This window comes from Neovison vison, chromosome 13 (genome assembly GCF_020171115.1).
Source record: "Neovison vison isolate M4711 chromosome 13, ASM_NN_V1, whole genome shotgun sequence".
NCBI classification, from domain to species: domain Eukaryota; kingdom Metazoa; phylum Chordata; class Mammalia; order Carnivora; family Mustelidae; genus Neogale; species Neogale vison.
In genome coordinates, this window is record NC_058103.1 from 67129975 (window position 1) to 67139616 (window position 9642).

Genomic DNA, 9642 nt, shown 5'->3' on the forward strand with positions numbered 1-9642 from the left:
TTAATCCAGCTCCCAGTATGAGATCTAGGTGATATCTTTTTCTCCTCTGGTGTTCTCACAATTCCTTCTTGGTATTTTCTAAACTAGAGGCTAAAATACAATAATATTGGAAAAAGTGAGACATTGGAAAATGTTACTATATGTTAGTGTTCGCTTCGGCAGCACATATACTAAAAATTGGAAAATGTTACTATATGTTAATAACGTTGGAAAATTTATTACATGAATATAAACGTGACCATCAAGAAGTAAAATGTGAGTTTCTACAGGAATCCTCCTTTTGTGAAACTAATCATAAAGCTGAAGTTGGTATTCAAAATTTTGTGCTTTCACTGCACATTCCATATTTCTTTCACTCTCAACCAAGATCTTAGTTGATTATGGTTCTTTACCTTGTTACCCAAATCTCTAGTTTTGAGGGAGTTAAGCCTTTTATAGACTTGCTTGTATGAAGTTATTATAAACTTTCATTAATTTTATTCCTGGACAAGGCTTTATGGAGCCTCCTTAGGCTACTCTAGATTTGGAATATAATTCTCCCTGTCCTCTGTGAATAATATATCTGTTTGCATTCCAATTATAAGGCTCAATTACCCACAGCCAATATGATATATTCTTTTTGTTTTATTAACACAAAAAGTAAAAAAACAAAACAAACAAACAAAAAAAAACTAAAAAACCCCTGCTCACATCAACTTCCAATTTAATGGAACCACTTGTCTGTGACCTTGTAAAAGTATTTATCCATTGGATCAAAGACCTTGAAACAGTAGAATCCTCCACTTCAAGGACAAGAAGTAAACCTTTTATAAGTGCATGGTTAAGTATAATGGTGCAAGCTATCAATCCCATTTCTACATTTCTATGTGTCCTGGCTACTGGAGAATTAGAACCATTGTTGGTTGCTGATTCCAAGCTTATAACATCATATAAGACATCACTTCAATCTAGCAAGGTGTTGACACCCATCTAAAACTATAAATAAATCTTTAGTAGGCTAGTCAACAATTCTATCCCCAAAGATTGTAAGTAATAAGGTTTACAATAACACTTGGGAAACCCTTAACTAGGTTCTTTTGTTAGAAGTAATCTAGTATGGGTTAAAATCTAAATGTGGAAAGTTGTGAGAGTGAACAAGGCATTCACAGAATGTTGCTGGCAGAAACACGGTAGGAAGGAGAAGGAAAGGAAGGCAAATCCAGTGTAGAATAAGTCTCTACCTTTTTCAATGAGGATGTTACTGCTTACTATAATTAAACTACGCTGGATGGCTGTCCTCCCTAGCCAATTATGTAATTTATCAGGGGCTCAATGTTGGTTATTTTGGAAAGTTGGGTACACAGAAGCGGCATTAGCCAGGTCAGCCTGGCTAAAAAGACCACATTGTTGAGACTGTGCATCACCTCCATAACTCTCAGCACTGGTTTTGAGGAAAATGGCCGACTCCAAAGCAAGCCAATTTGACCACTTGATTATGGAAAGCCTTTCTCTCAGCCAGAGGATCTTCATGAGTATTCAAAGAGACATAGTTCTTTTTCTCCCATATTCTGTGTCATATTTTCCTCCTTATTCCGTCTTATTCCCCAAGCTTCCTTGCCATCTATTTTCCAATCTTTTTCCTTGTAATTCCCGTAAAATCTAAACATGTAGCCACGAATCAGTGTATATCCATAACTCGGGCCATCACTTCTGGATCCTGAGATTCACCATTTGAAATTTTGTCCATTTTGAGTATCTCACTTCTCTGTAGTTCTTCAGATCACCCTTGAGTAGCTACAGAGTATACTGCTTTCGGATACCAATACTTACTACAGAGCCAAAGTATACTGGACTCAGATTTTACCCTCCTTTGAGAACTGACAAAAGGGAATTCTTCATGAGGCCATAGTTGTAGATTGAGAGAAAAAAGTGCTGTGTAGCAGGAGTAAGCAGAAGTACCACATGGACATGCACTTCACTTGTGCCTGTAGGGTCTGTTACACCCATTGAAGTATCTATCCTTCGCGTTTGAAGTAAGAGTGCTGTGCTGCTATGTATGCCTGATTGTTGTTTTAGATGACAACCATGGGCATCTTAGTTGGAATGGTCCAGAAACAATTACAAGAAGCAGTAGTTATCCATAACTACTATCTATAACAGCAGATATAGAATAACAATTGTTACTGGATTTGTCTTACAAGAAACTACTGCAATTCTCCAAGAATTATCTATAAAGACTACAGAAAGGTTGTATAAAGATGTGATAGAAGTCAATGTTCCTGAAATTTTCCAGTCTTTTATGGAGGTTCTAACTTCTGATGTTCTTAAAAAAAAAAAAAAGCAACATTGCTTTTGTTTTGTTCTTTTTATGGGGAGTAAGATCTCCCTGGTTTTCACTTGGCTGTTTCTGCCTTAATAGTCCTAACTCCACAGGTTAAGTAGCTAATTCAGACATTCTGCCAGTTGCTGAGGATTTCTGTTCAAACAATAAATTAAAGAATGGGAAGAATACCCACAAGATGTGTTCATAGACCCTGATCCCATCATGCTATGAATTCAAGCCCAAACTCTATTTATCTTTTGACCCCTCCTTCCCCCATAAAGATCGTTGTCCACAGGAACATTATCCTATTCTGGGCCCCAGGGATTAGCATTAGGTCAGATTACCTGATCACAGAAGCCTCGGGGCATAGTTATGTGTTTCAGGTCCTTTGGGAAGAAGGTTAAGAGTAATTTTTTAAAATATATTTTTTAAAGATTTTTATTTATTTGTCAGAGACAGAGGGAGAGAGAGTGAGCGAGTACAGGCAGACAGAGAGGCAGGCAGAGGCAGAGGGAGAAGCAGGCTTCCTGCCGAGCAAGGAGCCCAATGTGGGACTCGATCCGAGGACCCTGGGATCTTGACCTGAGCCGAAGGCAGCTGCTTAACCAACTGAGCCACCCAGGTGTCCCCGCTAACAGTAATATTTATAGTGATCTATGTAATATGTGTAATGAGCATTGTATGTGCTCCATACAAATCTACTCAGATTTTTTACCATTTTCTGTGAATGTCCTGGATCTGCAATTCTTCTTTTAGAAACTCCCCGTGGACTAATGGAGTCACTCTGAGCCTTCAGGTACAGAGAATCAAAGTACCTGGAAGCAAAATCCTGGACCCCTCAGGTAACCATGAGCCAGTGATTGTGGGTATAAAAATATGAAAGCTCAGCTCCCTTGCCTCCTTACCTTGAGTGGGGACAAACTCTGAGGTCCAATTTGTGCTCCAGAGATCCTTCGGAGTCAGGCTGAGGCTAGGATGTTGCCTGAAATTGCACCTGGTTTGGCTTTTCCTTTTCCCAGTCTAGCTTCCCCCACTCATCTCCTGGCTCTTCTTGGCAGCACTTTTAAAATATGCCACTTTCACAGGAACCTTCACTACTGAGTCTTCTTCTGAGGGAACCCAGTCTAAGACAATGTCATCATAGGGTTCATTCTCAAGAATTCTCAGCCTCCTCTTCATTCAAGAAATCCTGTGCTGTGAATTGAGTTGGGGAGCCATGGCATGGAGGCCCAATCCTAGAATCTGTTTCCCAGGTGGAGTTGTTGCTGTTGTTGGTTCATTTGTTTTGTTTTGCTTATACAGATAAAATGGGACCTTAGTGGGTATACAACTTTTTTAAACCCAAGAATCTCCTAATCCATCAGCAAGGCCAAGTGCCGTGTGTCAAATAACTCTGATTATGACTATGTGGGTTAAGTGTTGTTAATGAAGGCCATATTAATGGCAGCATCTCCCATCATTGTTTTCGGCATCTTTTGCAAAGATGCTTGTGTCTATTTGTCTTACTTTTATTACAAATTTCCTTTTTTTCTAAACCTCTATCTAAAACTTTGCCTCAATATGTAATTATATTCCATTTGTTCTTGTTCTGAACCTTAGAATCCATTCCCACATATACTCCTGCAGGTATTTGCCAATGTAACTTGGTGAAATACTGCATTCTTTTTGGTGTATGAGCTCTGGGTTTGATTTTGCAGTGGCTTCATGGAGCATACTGTACTCAGACCCACGTTACAAGTCTGAGGCATTGAAGGGTATCAAGAAGAGGTTGTGAGGAAATTTATTCCACCTTGCAAAGTAACTGCCCCAGGCAAGGTGCTTACATAATTTTCAATGAAGGCAGAAGCAGCTCATCAAATGCTGGAGGAAAAACTATTTCTTCTAGCAAGGGATGTTTAATGACCGAGAGTACCCAAAGTGCTCTGAGTTTTCAGGGTTTTTCCATTTATCCCGATTACAATTGAGATTCCAGAGTTCTTAGCTTTAAATAAAAGACATTGTACCATTTGAATTCAACTGACGTAATTCAGAAACCACAGGATTAGACTGTGCATTTAATTTTCAGTTTCATCAGCCCTGCAGAGATGAGAGCTAATTTTAGGGTAATCATTTTATCGCCCTGGCTTTTTGACTCTCTTGAACTGAGAATTTAAAACTTTAAGCTTGTCATTTCCTTTCTTTCTATGCTCAGCACATTTAGTAGTTGGCTCACCCTAAAGATCTGGCATTCTTCATGCCCATTATACTGTTCTGGTTTTTTTTTTTTTCCTTCAAAATTTTATTTATTTATTCGGTAGAGAGAGAGAGAACAAGTAGAGGGAGTGGCAGGGAGATGGAGAGGGAAAAGCAGGCTCCTCACCAAGTGGGAAGCCTGATGTGAGGCTCCATCACGGGACCCTGGTATCATGACCCGAGCAGAAGGCAGATGCTTAACCGACTGAGTCTCCCAGGTGCCCCCCATTACACTGTTATGTCCCTCTACCCTCCCCACTTTTAAAATATAATTGCCTCAACTATTACCTCTATAATCATCACATACCACATCAGATGGTGTTATAATTTTTGCTTAAACCATCAAATATGATTTGAGAAGCTCATGAGGAGTGATGTAGTTTATTACATTGACCCTTATTTTTACCCATTCTAGTATTCTTTCTGTTCTGAAGTTTCAAGTTTTCTTCTGTTATAAAATCATTTCTTTTTGGAACATTTCTGTTCACTGTTTTTTAAGGCTAGATTTCTTGGAAACAAATTCTATTCTTCCGTTTTTTTTTTTTTTCTGAGAATGTCTCCAAAATAAAAAGTAAACTTTTATTAGCTTTACTGAGGTATAATTGACACAGAAAATTGTAATATATTTAAAGCAAACAACATAATGATTTGATAGATGTGTACATTGTGAAAGAATTTGCACAATTCAGCTACAATTCTCAACTGAAAGAAAACTTGCAGTACTTTAAAAATATTGTACCATTTTCTTTTGGCCTCTCTGGTTTCTGATGAAAAATCTACTGTCACTTGAATTGTTTTTCCCCTAAAGTGTCATTGCTCTCTAGATGCTTTCAAGATATTTTCTTCACCTTTATTTTTCAGAAGTTTAATTATATTATGTCGTTATGAAATTCTTCGGTTTTATCTATCCTGGGTTTCACTCAGCCTCTTGAATATGTAGGTTTATATGTCTTTGGCCAAATTTTCGAAATTTTCAGCTATTATTTCTTTGCATACTTTTTCGGTCTCACTGTCTCTTTCTTGTTTTTTTTGGAACATTGGTGATACAAATGGTAGCTATTTGGATTGTTCCATCTGTCTCTGAAACTAACCTTCCTTCCTTCCTTCTTTGCTTGCTTGCTTGCTTCCTTCCTTCCTCCCTTCCTTCCTTCTTTCCTTTGCAGTCTATCTTTTCTTTGTTGTTCTGATTACATAAATTTTATTGCTCTGTGCTTAAGTCCACTGATTCTGTCCTCCGTCATCTCTACTATTGAGCTCCTAAAGCATGTTTTTGTTTTACATAATGTATTTTTTCAGTTCGATAATCTCCGTTTGGCTACTTTTTTTCTAACTTGTATTCTTTGCTGAAATGTTCCACCTTTTCATTTGTTCTAACAAAATTTATAATGACTTGTTGAAATATTTTTATAATAGTTTCTTTAAAATTCTTTTTCTGATAATCCCAACATCTAATTCTTCTCAGTATTGGAATCTGTTGATTTTTTTGTTCTCAGTCACATGATTTTCCTAGTATGATGAGTGATATTCTATTGCATCCTGCCCATTTGGGATATTCTGAAACTCTGGATCCTATTTAATCTTCTTTTAGAAGGCAATCACCTAGTGAGGTGTAGCCCAAGGGTTTGGTAGGAGTGTATATTCAGCATCTTGCTGGGCTTCACTCATAGCAGCTAGGCAACTGTGGAGCCCTGACTGACATGACCTCATCTGTCCAGCCAGATTTCTGTGTCTAGTGAAAATATCCTTCCGGAATTAGAGAAAAATAAAGATAGTCTCTGATGAAAGAAGACTAAGAGAATTCAAATGTAGCTGACAGATTTGCTCTAAAAGAAGTACCAAAGGAGGCTCTTCACATAGAAGGAAAATGATACCAGAAGGAAGTATTAAATATTTGGAATGAAGGGAGAATAATTAAATCATGGAGGAGTTACACAGTAGCTGGTACAGTGAGAGAGAGTTGAGCCCCATAGAAGCACAGGCCAGTGATCTAGAAGTTAAGGCTGTGGAACTATGAGAAATGGGAATAGACTTGGGGTATGAGCCACTTAGCTTTCCAGCTAAGAATGTAGGCCCTGAAGAATGGTGGAGAACTGCACAGAGATACAAGGCAGCAGGTTCTGTGGTCAAGGACACAGAGTGGCACTGGGGTGCTGTAATGGTGGAGGGTGAGGTAGTGTTGTTGAGATATTGGTTACACTGCAAAAATAAGTAAGCCAATTGAGCAAATACATAGATATGTTGAGGATGATGGGAACCATTTCTCATGTTTAAGAACATATTAACAAGCTCAGAAGAGGAGAAAGAAAGCTCTGAGGTATTGGATTACAATTGAGGATATCAACATGAACTCAATATTTTTATAATCTGTTTATGAAAATAGATATAAAATGGTGCTAGGAGTGTGAATGTGTATATGTCTATGTATGTATACATATGTATGTATACAAAGTTTCCTAACTTTGTCTACTAAGAAGGCCGTGAAAGTACAACCCAGAAAAAGCAACAGGCCTTGGCAAGGTCCTGATCTCGGTAACTACCTTCCACTGCAAAGAAAGAGAACCATAACTTCCTGGGGAAATGACTGACTCTCGGGCTGAGGATGGAGGACAAAATGAGTCTGGAATATCTTTTTTGCCAAAAAGTAAGATAATCTATGATAAGAACACATTGAAATGACACAGGTATCAGCTGGAAGGGGCTTACTGGCTAAGTATAGGAAAATTTGAGCATCAGAATAAAAAATAACAAAAGATTTCAGCACTTCAGTTAAATCCATCAGTCTGCAATCATTAATTTTAAATATGAATAAATAAATAGAATATCTTCTCAGGAAAAAAAGAGAATGTAATAGCTAACAGTGAGTTTTGTTACCTTGTAGAGGAATCCTCCATTAGAGGACAGAAGTTCATAAAAACTTACAGTAAAGGTCTGAGATTTTCAGATCTGATGTAAAAACCATTTATGCTTTCGACTTGAAGTTGGCAAAATGTGACAAATACATTAAATTTTTCACTCTAATATACCCTGGTTCTTACATTTTTAGATCAAAAATTTTCAAAAGTTAATTTCGGTTATTTTCAAGGTTTTTTTTTTTTATGGTTTTGTTTATTTATTTGACAGAGAGAGCAATCACAAGTATGCAAAGAGAGAGAGGAGGAAGCAGGCTCCCTTCCAAGCAGAGAGCTTGATGCAGGACTAGATCCCAGGACCCTGAGATAATGGCCTTAACCCACTGAGCCACCCAGGCACCCCAAAGACTTTTTTTTTAATAGATATCCTAGATTTAGTCCTGTGTCTGTTAGATCATTTGCCAATATTTTTTCCCAGTCTTTCTCTCTTTTTTAAAAAAATTATTTATTTATTTGAGAGAGAGAGGGAAAGCATGAGGGAGATGGGCAGAGGGAGAGGGAAGGAGAGTCACAAACAGACTCTGCACTGAGCCCAAGCCCAATGCAGGCCTCAATGGCACAACTCCGAGATAGGACCTGCGCTGAAATAAAGAGTCCAGCGCTTAACCGACTGCACCACCTATGTGCCCCTGTAATTTGTCTTTTCATCCTCTCAGTAGGGGTTTTTGCTTAACAGCATTTTAAATTTTGATGAAGTCCTATTTATTGATTTTTCTGTTATGGATTATTGCTATGGACTGAATATTGTGCCCCCAGGTCCTAAATTCATATTTTGAGTCATCTCCAAGGTGATGGTATTTGGAGGTGGGGCCTCTAGGTGGTAACACTGTAGGAGTGGAGCCCTGATGAATGAGATTAGTGTCTTCCTAAGAAGAATCCCCAGAAAGCCAACTTTCACCCTTTCTGTCTCCTCTCTCTTTCTCTCTCTCTGCCTGATTCCCCCCAAATGGGGTACAAGGAGAAAATGACCATCTGCAAATTAGGAAACTGGCCCTCACCAGAAGCTGACGATGCTTGACCTCGACCTTGGATTTCTCTGCATCCAGAGCTGTGAGTAATGAATCTGTTGCTCAAGCCACCCAGTCTACGGTATCCTGCTATAGCATTCTGGACTGACTGAGACAACCATGCTTTTGATGTCATGTCTAAGAATTTTTTAAAATTATGGGTTTAATTTCCTTAATAGTTAAAGGGTGATTCATTTACCCATTCTATTGAGTGAGTTGTGGTATTTGTTATTTTTGAAAAATTGCTCCATTTCATCTAAGTTGTCAAGTTTATGTGTGTAGAGTTCTTTATGGTATTCCCTTACCATTTCAATGTCTGCAGGGTCTGTAGTGATATATCCTGCTTCATTCCTGATATCAGAAATTTGCGGTTTCTCTCGACTCTTTGTCAGTTTTTCTAGAGTCTTCTTTCCATTTTTACTAATGTTTTTAAAGAGCTGAATTTTTGTTTAATTGATTTTCTCTATTTTTCTGTTTTCAATTTTCTTAATTTCCGCCCTTTGCTATTTCCTTCCTTCTGCTTGCTTTGGGTTTGTTTTCTTTGTTTTCTGGGCTCTTGAGATGGGAGCTTAGATCGTTGATTTGAGATTTTCCTCTTTTCCATTATATGTCTTTAGTACAATAAATTTCTCTTTCAGCATTGCTTTAGCTGCCTCCCACAAATTTTTATATGTTGTATTTTTATTTTCATTTAGTTCAATGTATTTCTTGATTTCCCTCAAGACTTCCTCCTCAGTCCATTGTTTACTTAGAAGTGTGCTGCTTAGTTTCCAAGTGTTTTAAAATTCTCCCATTATTGTTCTGTAATTGATTTCGAGTTTAATTGCATTACATCAGAGAACACATTCTGTATGATTTAAATCCTTCTAATTTGTAGGGATTTGTTTAATTGTCCCAGAATATGCTGTATTTTGATAAATGCCCAATGCGTGTTTAAAAAGAAGGTGTATTCTGCTCATGTTGTGGCGAGGGTCCTAAGATTGTAAATCCAATGTTTTTGGTTGATGGCGGTGTTAATTTCATCTATATACTTGCTGATTTTCTGTCTAGTTGTTTTATCCTTTGTTAAGAGTGGGGTGTTGACATCTCCAACTCTAAGTGTGAATATGTCTGTTTCTCATTCCACTGCTATCAGTTGTCCCCCACCCCCACACTCACTTTGCAGTTGTGATGTTTGAGGCATAGGGCAATC